The sequence below is a fragment of a genome, unplaced genomic scaffold, assembly GCF_019419815.1.
Source record: "Pyrus x bretschneideri cultivar Hongxiangsu unplaced genomic scaffold, Pyrus_bretschneideri_v1 Contig5, whole genome shotgun sequence".
NCBI classification, from domain to species: Eukaryota; Viridiplantae; Streptophyta; class Magnoliopsida; order Rosales; family Rosaceae; genus Pyrus; species Pyrus x bretschneideri.
In genome coordinates this window covers 9,190,951-9,209,419 of record NW_025999787.1, presented here as the reverse complement: position 1 = coordinate 9,209,419, position 18,469 = coordinate 9,190,951, and the positions used below count along the sequence as shown (strand labels likewise).

At 34.5% G+C, this 18,469-nt stretch overlaps 1 pseudogene; it reads right to left on the bottom strand.

The window, feature by feature from the left end:
• Positions 1-4,145: 4,145 nt before the first annotated feature.
• On the bottom strand, positions 4,146-13,471 carry LOC103948991 (annotated as a pseudogene).
• Positions 13,472-18,469: the final 4,998 nt, after the last annotated feature.

Sequence of the window (18,469 nt, the reverse complement as noted above, 5' to 3'; positions counted from 1 at the left end):
AATTGAACCTAAGATCTTACAAATAAAAAAATATACCACTAAATCATCGTACTAATTGGCTATCCAAATGAGCAAGTAACTTGCTCAATAACATTAAAGGCCTGGTGTACACTTATTATTAAGAAAAGAGAATGCTAGAAACGTCATTTTTTAATTAGGTCATTTTCTAAAATAGTAATTTTACATATTAAAATTATGAAAGTTTTACACATTTCTCTCCATATGCATAGCATGTGTGAGATTGCTAGTTGCCCTTTATATTAAGAGAAATACTAAACACACACCCATGTTTAATACTAAACACACGCCCATGCTCTTTATTCAATCCGTTTTAATTTTCAACTTTTTAAGGTTTTTTTTTTTTTTCATGGAGAGGAAAAGAAAGAATAACTAGTTATAGCTTGCCATGATACCATACTTCTAAGAGCATCTCAACCTGTTAGTAGAAGGCAAGGGAAAGGGCAAGGACAAGTGCATGTAAGTTGTCTTTGTTATTTACTCTGAATAGTACTTGCCTTTGGCCTTGCCCTTTCAAAATGGGTAGAGTTGCACAAAGACAATTACTATTCAGAGTGAATAGCAAGGGCAACTTACATGCCCTTGCCCTTACTTTTGTCTTCCACCAACTAGTGAAGATGCTTTTAGATTTAGAATTTAGGGCATACCATAACAAAGTCCATTGTCAATTAGTTTATGGAAGCACTGCCATATAAGTCATTATATATTATTGTAACAGTTGGCATACTAGTTCATCTACGCGGTATTGTAGTGCAGCTATATATACATACATTACTATATACTATATGCAATAATTGACATGTAGTCTTGCTGAATTTAGAAAAATGTTTTAATCCTTACCTAATAAGGTTAAGAGACGTGCATGCTAGCTTATGAGAGCGTTTAATTGGCCAACGAATGGAGGGAATATCGGGTAACAACTTTTGTAATACATATGAAATTCAATAGATTATACATTTTCTTTAAGTATAATGATTGTGAACACTACATTTATTGTTAAACCAAGCTAATGGATTGGCTTTCAAAAACCCTTAAATTAATCACAATAATAAGTCATGCAACATCTTCTTCTTATTCCCAACTTATAACATGGTGCTTGCCTCTTATGGGAGGCCTCCATTCTCAGTTGACAAAATTAGAACTCCTAATAGGCAATGGTAGAAACTTCATTAGTCGTGTAAATAAAAAATGATGTGTGAAAATTATCTGAAATGCATACACATGAGAGAGAGACGGGGGCCTTGGTGTTTGATGAAGGACATGAGCTCCAGCCCATATATTATTAATGGCATATTATCTTATTAGCATAAAGCCAAAAGTTTTGAAGGGCTCCATCTTGAAGCTACATATTTATAAATGCAAAACAACCTGGCAAATCTTCTTTGCTAAACCTATTTCGTATAACTCAGTCCTCACATGGATTCCCTCTTCCCATCTCTCCCATATAATATTATTCTTATTACACATCCATTTCTCAAACTCCATCCCATGATATATGTTTATATTAATGTTCTGGACCACAAACTTGTAGATCAAAGATTTCAGTTTAACCAGTTAAATTTGGAATATTTTTTGGGAAATTTCATGGGGAAGCATGTGAGTTGTGGGTTTGGACCAAAGAGAGAATGCCGTGCATTTAATCAAACACATTATATGGATTTGATTATTAACTGATGAATTCTAGTAGAAAAATGGGGAGATCCCAAGGAACATAGGCCCTTCGATTAATTGTAGCATTGGTTAAGACAAAAAGGATATGAGTTCACGGGTCTAGTCGCCAGTTCCCGGAGGAGAACTTGGGTGAATCCCTCTGGATGGGAGACATCGAAGTAAAATACTGTAATGGCTTTCTCTATGTATGTGGGGGTGAGTTTCAATATCATTAGTCAATGGAAAGTCAATTTTGCATTGTCCCAAACCTTAGTTTTTCATGTTTTGAACTGTAAGAATCTCAAATTAATTGACCAATATGAATGATATTGACCAATTTAAACTGCTAGATTCCCCAATATGAATGTTATTGATCGGGAGGTACTCCGTCTCTATATTTTTTGTGCTAAGTTGTTTTGGACTGCCTTTCTGAGCTTTCCCTAATTTACCTTGTATTAGATTTTGTTTTTCTTTAATGAATGTTATTCGGATTGACCAAAAACAAACTAAAACTTCTGTTCTTGGTATTGATGGCAGTATCTTATTGTTTAAAAATTTAGAATAAATGAAAGTAAATAGACTTAAATATCAACATGAAATAAAAGTGATTAGGGATCCCAAATTTTGAACTTGTTTTTGTTGTGGAACATAACTCAATTTTACGCGGTTTTGGGGAATCTAGCACATCCTATCTGTCCTGTCCCCATGAGTTGTTAAGGCCTCGACATCAAAATGTTCATGGGCCAATGGTATCAAGTGAAGCCAGTGGTTTATTTGCTTATTGCTTGCTTGTCCCTATTTTCTTATGTATTACCCCATAATGTTATCAGTTATTGTTTTGTCATGAATGATATATATTCGAGTTTTCTATGTCACCTTTTCTTTTCTTTTCTTCTTGTGGGTAGCAATATTCCATTTATTTGCTTGTTTGGTGGTGGCTGTATGAATATGTGGGATCCTGGTTCTCAACTCGTGCTTGCATTGCACTACATATAATTTGACAATCATCTTTCAATTGGCATTTTGCTCGATCTTGTCTTTGGGATAAAGTTTCTGTAGTCCATCTTTGCACACAGCCAAAGGGGTAAGATCACAATTTTAGACTTTATTTTATATATATTTTGACAAGTATTTTGACACTTTATTTATACCTATATTTAGTTTCAAGGTTTTGTCTCAACTTTGTGGATGTGGTTTCTTAGAATAAGTATGGAAAATTCGATGTTTATGAAGACAACAAATACACCAACTAGCAATTGTGTGTATTAGTTGTGCAGCATGCATGTCCTACAGAACATCGATTTGTACATGTTGTGTAAACGATTACTGAAACAACGGGATGAATGATAGAAGGATTACATACGTCAAATTCGTGAATATGAATTGAAAATTCAGGATTGGCTACGATACTTACATGTATTTAGTATAATCACCATTTGACGGTCATATATAATTCATGTAAAAATATGTATTTAATACAATCACCATCTGATCGTCAAGATGGTGATTGTATTATTTAGATACATGTACATATTGCAACCAAATGGAATCATTAATTCAAAATTTACCAGAAATTAGATTAAACTGTAAAGTTTCAACAATAATATGAATAAAATTAACTGATAAATTCTTTAAACCCATTTTAATTATGGGTTGCAAAATGACATACCAGACCAAAGTCATGTTAACTTGTGTTTGGGCTATAAATAAAAATAAGACATGCTATGAGGCCAATATATTTTCATATATGCAAAACTGCACGACTTTGACCCACCAAATTCTAAGCCCAATCCAGGTTCCTATCCTATGGCTCAGACGACTAACGCACATCACTCCACAGCCATCCAAGGTCTTGACTGAACGTCGCATCATTTATTTTATTTTATTGCATTTGAATAACTTATTTTTTGGTTTACATCAGTCTCTTCCACCTGTAAAGAAATAGACCTCGGGTTAATATTGAAAAGAACTAAAGTTGACGTGAATCTTGATGAATAAATAAATTCTTCAATAAAAAAACCAATATTCTTGATATGCAATTGGAATCACTGAGAAACTAATACCATACAACAAAAAATTAGAACATGCAATTTGATAATCTAGCCTCTTATTGGTTGCATCTTCTTGCACTCGAAGTTTACTAGATTGATTAACTATCGTCTTTAATTTCTCCCTCCTTATTTGAGGGTCTTCCAAATTGGCTTGACTCCCAATAGTAATTTCAGTCACCATACTATTGTAGCTACTTCAGTACTTAAAAGCATGTTGTCATCTTAGTATCTACAAAAATTGATATAATTTACAAAGTTTATACAATTTAAGAAATAGAAAAAATAAATATAGTTTACAAGAAAATGGTCTCTATCTAGCTCATATTCACCAACCCTGCATAAGCAGAATTCGTGTACAAAGCTATTCTAATTAAGCAAAAGTGAGAAATTAGTAAACAAAGAAATTTCTCTACTGTGTTTGTTTTGCTAATAACGAAGTGGGTGCACTCTATCATCACGAGGCATATCCACGACAGAAAATGAGGGGGTTCCATAGGACTTAAAGCTGTTGTGGTCAACCATCTGTTGATCATTTCCAAGCATTTGTTGCTGCACCACCAACACCGAGACCTCACAATTGGAATCTGAAGATGCCAACATATCTCCAATGAACCCAAGTTCCGGAAACTCATTCCATTCTTTGAGTCCCATGAACAATGGTGAATCACAATCATGGCGTCTCCCCACCCGAATTAGGTCATAAAATTTTTGCATGGACCTAATCACATTGATCATGTCCACGCTATCTTTAACACGTTCCCCCTTGTAAACATGTTGTTTTCTCCCAGCAATTGCTATCTTACACTTGCTGAGTAGCTCCGAATCATGTTCTTTATGCACATTAAATTTCCTATTGTCCACCAATCTAACGACCGTGATGCTGACATTTGGGTGCTCTGTCATGCGCATTGCATATGCTAATGCCTCACGGTCATCAGGTCCTACAAAGATAATCCCAATACTGTACACAATTTTGCATGATAGAGATGTGTTGGTGTTCAAGGTACCACGATCTAGGAGAATCCCAACTGAGCATGGGGAATTTCGAAGAATGTTTCGATTCACATACCTTATAGGTTTGGATAATTCCTCCATGCAACTTAGTGAATTGATTGCTTGTGAAATGGGATTAGGACCATGGAAGTCCTTTTTTCCAATGCTAATGTGCAAACATCATCATGCATTGTGGCATAGGGTGAAATGGCTGTGAATGCATTCATTATAAAGCCACCGGAGCTATGTTCTTCGTATAATCTGAAGCCATTGACTATCTGATCTGAGTCACCGGAATGAAATGTCCTAGCACTCTTTTTTCCGAGTCGATGTGTTATGAAGACTGGGGCAGTTCTGCCTGATAGACTCACGAGGTGGACAACAGAAAAGCATACTGGTGTTTGGGGGGTTGGATTGGTGACCTCAAGAAGGTTGATGATGGAAGGGGTGCTGTCTTCTTGGTATATGCATGCAAGAATGCGAAGCTCGGCATTGGGCAAGGCATGCTCAATTGTCCTTCTTCTCTTGGTGGACATGTATCTCTTGGATGGATTGTACAGATATTTCAATATGGGGGTGATTATTGCAGTTAAGACGAATGCTGCCAGAACCATAATGCTATAGGCTTCTTCGTCAATCAGCTGGAATAGATAAGCACAAGTGAACAAAATTTAGAGGACACATAATATTTTATACAGAGAACTAGATCATAAGAAAAATTCACTTAAAAGTTTACACCAATATTAATTACCAAATTGTTGTAAATAAGAGAATGAGAGTATGAAAGTATCTCATCTGTTCGAAACAAACAAGGTTAAGAGTGTATGTGCTTATCTATGAACAAATGATACACAAAATCTGTTTTGGTGTTCTGCATTCCCCCGATTAAAAAGATCAATTTTCAGTTTTTCTTTTTATATAAAATATCATGCAATAGGAATGGGTAAGCATAGTGCAGAAGTAATAATAAAAAAGATGCGAGTGGAGATAATTACGAAGAGCAACAATTCATGATTCAAAGTTAGAACGTCCATGGTGCCTTAAGCACTCATGATAAGCCCTAGTGAAAATGAATCGACAGGAGACATTTTGCAATAGAGAGAAGGCACCATAGTTCCCATAAGTTTACCACAAAAGCTACTCATAACCAAGAGCTCCAAAATCCAGAGTCTTCATCTTTATCATAGAGAAATTAATCCTTGCATCAGTGACCACAAAGTAGCTAGGCAACAGAATCAATGAGAAGTAGGAGTCTAGTTTCTCAACCAAAGCTGATCCCAGTGGTGGGCCATCTGGCACTGCCAACCATAAAATCATGGCCCCAGTATACAATGCTGGCCCATAACCTCACCAAGAAGAGAACGCATCATGATCATGATAAATATTGAAAAAAGGGTTAAATTCTGTTTATTACCCTCATGTTTCGTGGTTTTTACCATTTAGTATATCAAATTTTTTTCATTCCAGAGTCATACCTGAAGTGTTAATTTTGGGACAGTCTCATACATTCGTTAGTCAGACTGTTAATTCTTCCGTTAAGTAATGACGTGGCGCCCAGATGGACAATCTCTGGGCGCCACGTGTCATTAAAAATATTAAATTAATTAATAAAATAAAAGTTAGAAAGAAAAACCCATCCCTTCTCCCCCCCCTAATGCAGAAGAAGAAGAACAACAACAACAACAACAAGAAACCAGAAGAAGAAGAAGAAGAAGAAGAAGAAGGAAAAAGAAAAAAAAAAAAATCCAGTCCCGCCCCCAACCCAAAAGAAGAAAAAGAAGAACCTAGAAGAAGAAGAAGAAGAAGAAAAAAAAAATTCCAATTCGTTATTTCCACATTAATGGAGATCTACCACAAAACCAGTTCAAAAATCATTTCAAACTCAAACTCCCCATCTCAAAGTATTTTCGAAATTCACCCACATTGAAAATCCCAAAAATACGGCGTTCATGGTCTGGGTTCGCGTTCGCAGTTGCGGGGTGGGGGGGGGACGAACTGGGTTTGGGCTGCTGTTTTTTTTTTTTTTTTTTTTTCTTCTTCTTCCTCCTTCTTCTGGGTTGCAGATTTGATTTTTTTTTTCTTTCTTCTTCTTCTTCTTCCTTCTTTTGGGTTGCAGATTCGATTTTCTTCTTCTTCTTCTTCTTCCTCATTCTTCTAGGTTGCATATTCGATTTTTTCCTCCTTCTTCTTCTTCTCCTCCTTCTGGGTTGCAGATTCGATTTTTTTTTCTTTTCTTCTTCTTCTTCCTCCTTCTGGATTGCAGATTCGGTTTTTTTTCTTCTTCTTCTGGGTTGCTGATTCGGTTTTTTTTTTCTTCTTCTTCTGGGTTGCGTTAGGGCCCCGGGGGGGAAGGAATGGGGTTTTTTTTTTCAAAAACTTTTATTTAATTAATTATTTTAATATTTTAATGACATGTGGCGCCCAGTCATTGTCTATGTGGGCGCCATGTCATCACTTAACGGGAGAATTAACAATTTGACTAACGAATGTATGAGACTATCCCAAAATTAACACTTTAGGTATGACTTTGGGACGAAAAAAAACTTGATATACTAAATGTTAAAAACCACGAAACATGAGGGTGGTAAACAGAGTTTAACCCTTGAAAAAATGTAGCTCTCTTTCACCGATTTTTCTTTATCCGTAAGTTGTGCAACCATCCATAACATTATAGGCCTCAAAATGTAGACTATGAGGATGAACATGCAAAATAAGCTCAACCCCATAAAGGGTAGACTAAGATCCTTTTTTGAAATCTTGCTTTGCCTTATTGTAAAGGCCAAACCGACCCAAATCAAGGATAGCACCCCACTGACTATTGAGGAAGACACAGCCAATCTCCCAATCTCCGAGTTGAGGAGGTTCAAATCAGCCAAAGGCACGCGAAGACGTGGAACGAGCTTAAGCATTGAAACACTGCGATGATGATGATCGACTTGTGTAGGCTTGCTTCCATCGCCGCCGTCTTCCGTAGGACTAAAGCGAAGCCAATGTTGAGGATCAAAGGGACGAAGAAAGCCGAGAGGCCTATGACCACGGCTTTCCTTCCTGACTGTTTGACCAAACTTATGTTCATTTTCACTCCGACTAGGAAGACAAACAGCATGACACCAAATAACGCATAGGTTTCGCTGATGTAAAAGCTTTTCAGTGGGAAAACTATATCTGCAAAGGCATTGCCTGATCCTAATACTGATGGCCCCAATATAATACCCACCTCATGCATAACATGCAAATTACGTTGATAGAAAAAGAGTGCTTAATGGTTACTAATTTACAATATTCGGTGCTTTATCAATATCGTGTTGATATGCATATACACACACAATATACAATGTACCAAGCACTGTAATCAATTGGTACAGGTCGCTTTTACATTTTTAAGCTAACAAAATCAAAACAGAGAAAAAAGGGAAACGCGTGTTTTTCCCACCCTCAATTTGTCATCATGCACTATTTTGTGAGATCAAAATAGTGTTTTTGAAGTGGGAATAGCGGCTCCCAGAAAATGGAAAAAAAAAAAAGGAAAAAGAGAGACAAAAAGCGTAGGCAGAAACGTACAAGCATTTGTGATATGAAAGCAGTCTGGCCAAGAGGGTTGAGAATTAATTGGAAGAAAGCGGTGAGTAGGGCAGATATGGAAAGCTGTACGTGAAGGATGGGAGTAGGCCTGGCAATTTATGACACGACCCGATTACCCGACCCGACACGACACGAAATTAACAGGTGTTTGAGTCGACACGATAACGAATCGGGTCTTATCGGGTAACCCGATAAGCACCTGTTAAGATAACGGGTTGGTTCAGGTATACACGTGGGTAACACGAAACACGATAAGCAAAATATTATTTTTATAATTTTATAACCCTAAAAAAATACTGTAATAATTATATACATTAATTTTACAATTTTATACCCCTAAAAATTATAATAAATATATATATAAATAATTAACTATAAAATTTATAATAATTATATATACTATAATAATTATACCCCCAAAATATTAAGTCCATCTATAATAATTATATATATATATTAAATTTTATAAAAACTGTAATAATTATTAATTAATAATTTAATATGCATGATCATGCATTGCATATTTGCATGATTTTGCATCCATTGAAATTTGATGCGTTAGACTCAGATGTGATTTGTTTCCATTCAAATTTCAATAATCAATTTTTTGCCATTGCCATTTGCCAACTTTGCTGCCCTTTTTGAAAAAAAAAATTGAGGGAAAATGAAAATGTTAAGAAAAGTTGAAAATAAAACAAAAAAGTGAGGGAATTTGGGAAAGATGTTGAAGGAAAAAGTGAAAATGATAAGAAAAAGTTGAAAAGGTAACAAAAAAGAGAGGGAAAAATGAAAATTAATAGAAGTGGTGAGAAATTTTTTTTTTTTTTAAGTTATTAACTATCGTTTTACGAAAAGTGAGGGAATTAGTCAATCTATCGTTTTACAAATTCTTCAAAACTAATTTCAACGATCCAAACCGTCAAAATTGTTTGTATATGCTTGGAGATCACTTCACCAAAAAATCACAAAAAAAAAATATTCAGAGATCAAGTAACGGGACAAAGCTTTTCAACGGTTATAAACGAAAAATCACGATTTAACGGTTATTTTAACTCCGATTTTGATGATTTTTTATAACTACACTCATTGACCCTATATGAATACAATGAATGAATTTGATCTTCAATTTAAAATATTTACACAAGTGGATACCACAAAATCTTATGTTATACTTAATGAAAGTATAAATAAACTCTAAGTGTTAGTCAATCTATCGTTTTACGAATTCTCCAAAACTAATTTCAACGATCCAAACCGTCAAAATTGTTTGTATATGCTTGGAGATCACTTCACCAAAAAATCACAAGAAAAAAACATTCAGAGATCAAGTAACGGGACAAAGCTTTTCAACGGTTATAAACGAAAAATCACGATTTAACGGTTATTTTAACTCCGATTTTGATGATTTTTTATAACTACACTCATTGACCCTATATGAATACAATGAATGAATTCGATCTTCAATTTAAAATATTTACACAAGTGGATACCACAAAATCTTATGTTATACTTAATGAAAGTATAAATAAACTCTAAGTGTTAGTCAATCTATCGTTTTACGAATTCTCCAAAACTAATTTCAACGATCCAAACCGTCAAAATTGTTTGTATATGCTTGGAGATCACTTCACCAAAAAATCACAAAAAAAAAACATTCAGAGATCAAGTAACGGGACAAAGCTTTTCAACGGTTATAAACGAAAAATCACGATTTAACGGTTATTTTAACTCCGATTTTGATGATTTTTTATAACTACACTCATTGACCTTATATGAATACAATGAATGAATTCGATCTTCAATTTAAAATATTTACACAAGTGGATACCACAAAATCTTATGTTATACTCGATGAAAGTATAAATAAACTCTAAGTGTTAGTCAATCTATCGTTTTACGAATTCTCCAAAACTAATTTCAGCGATCCAAACCGTCAAAATTGTTTGTATATGCTTGGAGATCACTTCACCAAAAAATCACAAAAAAAAAAACATTCAGAGATCAAGTAACGGGACAAAGCTTTTCAACGGTTATAAACGAAAAATCACGATTTAACGGTTATTTTAACTCCGATTTTGATGATTTTTTATAACTACACTCATTGACCCTATATGAATACAATGAATGAATTCGATCTTCAATTTAAAATATTTACACAAGTGCATACCACAAAATCTTATGTTATACTTAATGAAAGTATAAATAAACTCTAAGTGTTAGTCAATCTATCGTTTTACGAATTCTCCAAAACTAATTTCAACGATCCAAACCGTCAAAATTGTTTGTATATGCTTGGAGATCACTTCAACAAAAAATCACAAAAAAAAAACATTCAGAGATCAAGTAACGGGACAAAGCTTTTCAATGGTTATAAACGAAAAATCACGATTTAACGGTTATTTTAACTCCGATTTTGATGATTTTTTATAACTACACTCATTGACCCTATATGAATACAATGAATGAATTCGATCTTCAATTTAAAATATTTACACACGTGGATACCACAAAATCTTATGTTATACTTAATGAAAGTATAAATAAACTCTAAGTGTTAGTCAATCTATCGTTTTACGAATTATCCAAAACTAATTTCAACGATCCAAACCGTCAAAATTGTTTGTATATGCTTGGAGATCACTTCACCAAAAAATCATAAAAAAAAAACATTTAGAGATCAAGTAACGGGACAAAGCTTTTCAACGGTTATAAACGAAAAATCACGATTTAACGGTTATTTTAACTCCGATTTTGATGATTTTTTATAACTACACTCATTGACCCTATATGAATACAATGAATGAATTCGATCTTCAATTTAAAATATTTACACAAGTGCATACCACAAAATCTTATGTTATACTTAATGAAAGTATAAATAAACTCTAAGTGTTAGTCAATCTATCGTTTTACGAATTCTCCAAAACTAATTTCAACGATCCAAACCGTCAAAATTGTTTGTATATGCTTGGAGATCACTTCACCAAAAAATCACAAAAAAAAAAAAACATTCAGAGATCAAGTAACGGGACAAAGCTTTTCAACGGTTATAAACGAAAAATCACGATTTAACGGTTATTTTAACTCCGATTTTGATGATTTTTTATAACTGCACTCATTGACCCTATATGAATACAATGAATGAATTCGATCTTCAATTTAAAATATTTACACAAGTGGATACCACAAAATCTTATGTTATACTTAATGAAAGTATAAATAAACTCTAAGTGTTAGTCAATCTATCGTTTTACGAATTCTCCAAAACTAATTTCAACGATCCAAACCGTCAAAATTGTTTGTATATGCTTGGAGATCACTTCACCAAAAATCACAAAAAAAAAAACATTCAGAGATCAAGTAACGGGACAAAGCTTTTCAACGGTTATAAACGAAAAATCACGATTTAACGGTTATTTTAACTCCGATTTTGATGATTTTTTATAACTACACTCCTTGACACTATATGAATACAATGAATAAATTTGATCTTCAATTTAAAATATTTACACAGGTGGATACCACAAAATCTTATGTTATACTTAATGAAATTATAAATAAACTCTAAGTGTTAGTCAATCTATCGTTTTACGAATTCTCCAAAACTAATTTCAACGATCCAAACCATCAAAATTGTTTGTATATGCTTGGAGATCACTTCACCAAAAAATCACAAAAAAAAAAAAAAAAACATTCAGAGATCAAGTAACGGGACAAAGCTTTTCAACGGTTATAAACGAAAAATCACGATTTAACGGTTATTTTAACTCCGATTTTGATGATTTTTTATAACTACACTCATTGACCCTATATGAATACAATGAATGAATTAGATCTTCAATTTAAAATATTTACACAAGTGGATACCACAAAATCTTATGTTATACTTAATGAAATTATAAATAAACTCTAAGTGTTAGTCAATCTATCGTTTTACGAATTCTCCAAAACTAATTTCAACGATCCAAACCGTCAAAATTGTTTGTATATGCTTGGAGATCACTTCACCAAAAAATCACAAAAAAACAACATTCAGAGATCAAGTAACGGGACAAAGCTTTTCAACGGTTATAAACGAAAAATCACGATTTAACGGTTATTTTAACTCCGATTTTGATGATTTTTTATAACTACACTCCTTGACCCTATATGAATACAATGAATGAATTCGATCTTCAATTTAAAATATTTACACTAGTGGATGTGGATATCACAAAATCTTATGTTATAATTTATATACTTAATAAAAGTATGAATCAACTATAATATTAATAATTATATACATTAATTTAATAATTTTATATCCCCTAAAAAGTAAAAACTATAATAATTATATATATTAAATTAAATTTAAAAATTGATGACCATTGGATCGGCTGAGATTAAATCTCAGCCGTCCATTTCATAATTATATATATATATATTTTATTAAATTTGAAAAATTGATAACCATTGGATCGGCTGAGATTTAATCTCAGCCGTCCATTGTGTAGGTAATCAACACTCTCATTAACTCATCTTCAACATTACTCTTGAAGGCAATAAATCAAGCCAAAGTTCTAATACAATTTCATGATGATCGATGTAAATTGAAGATTTTGTAAATGAAGGTGTAAACTTTTGAGAAAGACTTACAATCTTAAAAACAAAAACTCTTTATCCTTGCACATTTAATATTTGTAATAGATTAGTAGTGTATGTATTATTTTTTTATTAGGCTTTTATTTTTGAGTGTAGACATAGTACTTGAACGAGAAATGTTTTAATGTTTTGAAGTAATATTTACGTGGCAATGTGTGGTATGTGCAAATTTAAAAAATATATATTTTTTTCTTAACGGGTCATAACGGGTCATAACGGGTCGGGTCACTTTACCCGTTGGGTAAAGTGACACGACCTGTTAAGGACCCGTTAAGATAACAGGTGTGACACGACACGACCCGTTAAGATAACAGGTGTTACACGAAAACGACACGAACACGATAGACACGACCCGTTTGCCAGGCCTAGATGGGAGTAGGAAAGTTTAAAGGGATATCACCGAAAGAGTAGCCTTTTGGTCTTGATGATTTCTGATCCTGGCATACCCAAGTCTGATTACTGAATGCATTTACCTTACGCATTCCGACGAATCACCCAGAAGCTCAGGCTTGCAGCCTCACCAAAATGTTGTACTGAGAGAGAGAGAGAGAGATGCACGTAGGGTTGCATGCCTGCATGGATGGGAGACACGGAGCAAAAGCTTGGAGGAAGCAAGTATGGAGGTGACGGATAGGAGGATGATGCGGGTTGGTCAAACCTTTAAGCTGGCTCTTTATTGAGCGTTGGCCTTTATTTGAAGGCCATATTTCATATTGACTGTTCACCACAAAATTTGGCAAGCACAACATTGGGCTATAGAGGTGGGAAACATTCCAATATATTAGGTGTAACACCAACTGCATATGATTGGTTTTATATCAGATATTGCAGATTACATATTATAACAAAATTAATGTTCAAAAGTTTTGATCAAATTGATGTGCGTGGAGTCTTCTCTAGGTTTTAGGTAGGTTGGAGCATATTTTCAAGCCATATGTTTGTGGTGTTTCGTATAAATTTGGTTTTTTATTTTTATGTCTTTTTTGGGATATTGATTGAGTTGTGTAAATCTCTTTCTATTGGTTCAGTTCTTCCGCATGCTTCTTTTTATCTTTGGGCCAAAGTAAATAAGGATGGGCTGACTAAGGGTTAGCTACAACACGTGATCAGAGTTTTTCGAGACTTTCACAATAAGAAAGTTGAGATTCTACTATAATTAATTAACAATATAAGAAGTAGTCTAACTATTTATAATATAATGTAAGTTTCCTTCTTCTTTTAATGTGGAATTCATTCTCAACACGCCCCTCTCGTGTGACAAATTTTCAAGCTTAACACGTGACCAACACAAATCGGGTGGTGTGAAACACATGTGATGATAGATTGAACAAGAAAGTTATCCATCAAAATAATTCAACACTTGCTAACACTATATTCTTTTAATCTACAACTATGGTTCTTTTTTTTTTTCCTTATTTTGACCCTTAAAATGAGTATATATTAAGGCTCTGCATACTTATCTTATTAGGCCTCTTATAGTAGTTTGAGTGAGTGTAATACGTATACATAAGAATCAGGTAGCCTAAGTATGATATCTTTAACATTATTGCTACACTAGTGTTAGTTCAATTAATAAATGTGAGAGTCATACTTTTTTACAAATTAGATTATGCATAATTTCTATTATGTGGTGTTAAATCATATTTTTATTGGTTTACTATGCATGAAAATTATATCATTGAATTCATTTTAATAAGATCTTTAATATAGTCCAGATTATCTTTACCCAGTTTTATTTTAGTCCTTAAGGGAAACCACAAGCATGAACCATATCAATACACGACGAAAAAGCTAAAAAAGTTGCATTGATCTGACTAATTAATTTAGGCTGCCCATTTGACTTAAAAAATTGATCCCTTAACAAGTTGAAAGAGTGAATCATTGGATTCTTGAAAAACATAACAAAAAAACAGCGGGTCTCAGTTACTTTCATCTTTTGTTTGACATCATCTCTTTTTTCTCCTTCTCTCTCAATGACAGAACTACTAAAGGCCCTAAAAGGCCCCTGGCTCCCCCAAAAATTTCCAACTCCCTGTTTTACTTTGCCACTATCCAGCCCACTTACCCTAACAATTTACATAAATAAGAAGCCAAATAAATAGTAGAAAAAACATGCTAAACCTTTTTTTGTTGGAGTAATTCAAAATTATAATAATATTGATAATTTTTTAGGGGCACTTTGATTTAGGCCAAAAATTTGAGCCGTTATTAGATTTAGTCCAATGTCCTATTTTTCTACTTTAATAATATATCTCCTTAATTGAATTTCTTGATTTATACATTTTTAATTTGAATATTTAAGTATGAAGATCTAACTACTTTCCTTGAAAAAAGTTAAAAGAAACTTTATGATACCTACACCGCATATTGATTAAATACATCCAACATATGATGGAGGAAGAATATAGAAAAATAAATAAAACTTAATCTATCTATCATTCATGAAAATAGTTTAAAGAAATGTCATCTTCATACACATCAGCTTATTTGGTACACTTTGTTGAAACGGGGATCCCTCTCCTTAGTTCAAAGAAATTTCCTTCATTAAAAGAAATCAGACGATTGCCCTAATTATCCGCATCTTTTGGCTGAAATGAGGATCCCTCCCCTTAAAGAGCATGTATATGTATATAGTACCTATAACATAAATTAGTTAACATAATTAATCTATGATAAAAGTAGAAAAACATTAAGATACGAATTTGGAGCAGGAAGAAGAAGAAAGAATATTTAATTTTTATATTTAATATTAAAATTAAGTAAAAAATAATCTAATAAATAATATATAACATATATCACAATTTAATTAAAGGATAATAAAAATAAGCTGACGTGAATAATTAGCGAATGAACCTGACCCAACAAAGTGTAATAAACCCAATATCGATTTACAAAATTGGACTTATATCTAGTTTACTTTTTTATTTTTTATTTTTTTTATCCTTGTGTTTAATATTTTGCCCTCACCACCACACCATCACCCCCCCCCCCACCCCTAAAAAAAAAAAAAAAAGGGTTAAACTTTGTTTACTACCCTGAAGTTTTGTGGTTTTCAATGTGACATCCCACATCGCTCAGGGGAGTGATCCTTAAATGTATATTCACATCCCTACCTAACACGAGGCCTTTTGGGAGCTCGCTGGCTTCGGGTTCCGTAGGAACTCCGAAGTTAAGCGAGAAGGGGGCTAGAGCAATCCCATGATGGGTGACCCACTGGGAAGTTGCTCGTGAGTTCCCAGAAACAAAACCGTGAGGGCGTAGTCGGGGCCCAAAGCGGACAATATCGTGCAACGGTGGTGGAGTGGGCCCGGGATGTGGTCCGCCCCGGGTTGGGATGTGACATTCAACATTTAGTACATCAAGTTTTTTTCGTTCCAGAGTCATACCTAAAGTGTAAATTTTGGGACAGTCTCATACATCCGTTAACTCTTCAGTTAACTGATGACGTGGCGCCCATTTGGACAATGATTGGGAGCCACGTGTCATTAAGGGTCCACGTGGAAATTAAAAATTCAAAAAAAATTTAAAAATAAAATAAAAACCTAAAGGATTCCTGTATTCTACCTCCCCTATTTCTTTACTCTGCAACGCCAACCACCACCACCACCCCCCTCCGGCGGCGCACCCTCTCCATTCCTCATCCCCCCGCACCCTCTCCCTCCCTTTTCTATTCTGCAACCCACACCTTTTCCCTTCCTTCTCTCCTCCATCCTCTTCTGCAATCCGTCCTCCAAGTCTCCTTCCCGCCGTCGTGACCTCAGTTCCCCTTTCTTCTCAGGTAATTGTTGTCTGGGTTCTCTTTTCTTTCCCCAATTCTAGAAGTGGTTCTATTTGTTCCTGATAAAAAATCTGAAATTCTCAACAGGTTTGGTTTTCGATCTCCGATCTTTTTCTTTTTTTTTTCCTTCTTCTTCTTCTTCTTCTTCTAGGTTGGGGATGGAATTGGTTTTGGGTTGGGGGGGGGGGGGGGAAGGGGAGGACGAACTGGGTTTGTGTTTTTTTTTTTTCCTTCTTCTTCTTCTGGGTTGGCTGTGGGACTGGGTTTTTTTTTTTTTTTTTTTTTTACTTCCTTCCTCTTCTTCTTGGTTGGGGGTGAGACTGGGGTTTTTTTGTTTTTTTTTTCCTCCTTCTTCTTCTTCTTCTTCTAGGTTGGGGGCATGGTGAAGGAATATTTGTAAAAAAACATGTTCATTTAAGCAACATCAATAGCATGCAATTAACAATTAAAGGCGGAATCATGCTTGTATGCACTTAAAAACAAAACATTTACCCATGAAATTCAAAGCCTAGTAGATAGGTGAACCAAGACTCAACTCAAAACAAAGTGAATTGAGAAATCAATACCTTTGTAGATTCCTCTTTGCATAAGCAAAGGCTAATCACCCAAAGAGAGGGCCTTCATTCCTTGCATCTTAGATCCATGGATTTGGATGGATGAAAAGGTTTCTCCAAGTTCCCAAAATTGAGAACCTCTAATTATTCATCACCAAGGCATAATGAAGAAGAAATGAGTGACCTTGGAAGAGTTTGATTGCTAGATGATCCCTCCAAGGTGGCCTAAATTTTAGAGAGAAATGAGAGCTTGTGTTCTCATCCTTTCCCCAAAAATTACCATTTTTAAATTTTAGGCTATAAAGTCCTTTATATAGTCCCTTCAAATAAGTGACCTAATGGACCAAAAGCCCTATTCTTCTAACATGGCAAGCCTATAGGGTTTATTGGGCTTTCAAGCCCTTTGTTTATTCAAGTTGTCATACAACTTGAGTTAATGGGCTTGACATTCAAATCCCATTAGGCCTTGCGGCCCAAAACTAACCCGAGGTCTTTAACGAACTTATTCGTTTGATTAATTAACATATTAATTAATCCTAGCCTTAGATAAACAATTAAACCATTTAATTATTCTTACTCATCTCCGTTGTTTCTTCAAACTCTACCTTACTCGGTGAACGATCCATTAGGTTCCTTTTAGCGAGGCAGTGGGGGGTTTAAAACTCTTTCTAATCGATTGTGAATTGAAACTTACTTTCAATTCTCCCGTTAGTGATAATACACTTTTAGGGCTTCCACAAACCATGGTTGACGCCTAGCAGCATGTCATGGTTACCCAAGCTAATCAGAAGAGGTGGAGAACCTATTCAGTTTTAGGATTACAAATGCAATACGGTCTTTCTCTAATACAATACTCTTGACCACATTGTTTGGTTTGATAGTTTATTCATGTCTACTATCCAATGTGAGTCTTGTGCTTATATGATTACCTTGAATGTGATTTGGAACACATTCCTAAATCTCATTCATACTTTGGCCAAAGATTCTTAATCATATCATAGAGTATTCTCCCTCAAACAGTTTGAAGGTTAGAGATCCCTTGTTGCGCATTCACTTGCCTCCATGGCTAAGTGGCTTAACCCCAACGATGCCATGGACACCCTCCTGATGGAGTGACTTTGACATAATCAAAGATTAAGGACCTAACCACAAGACAACTGTGATGCCTCAGGTCAAAAGACTAATTTGCATTATCCCAACCA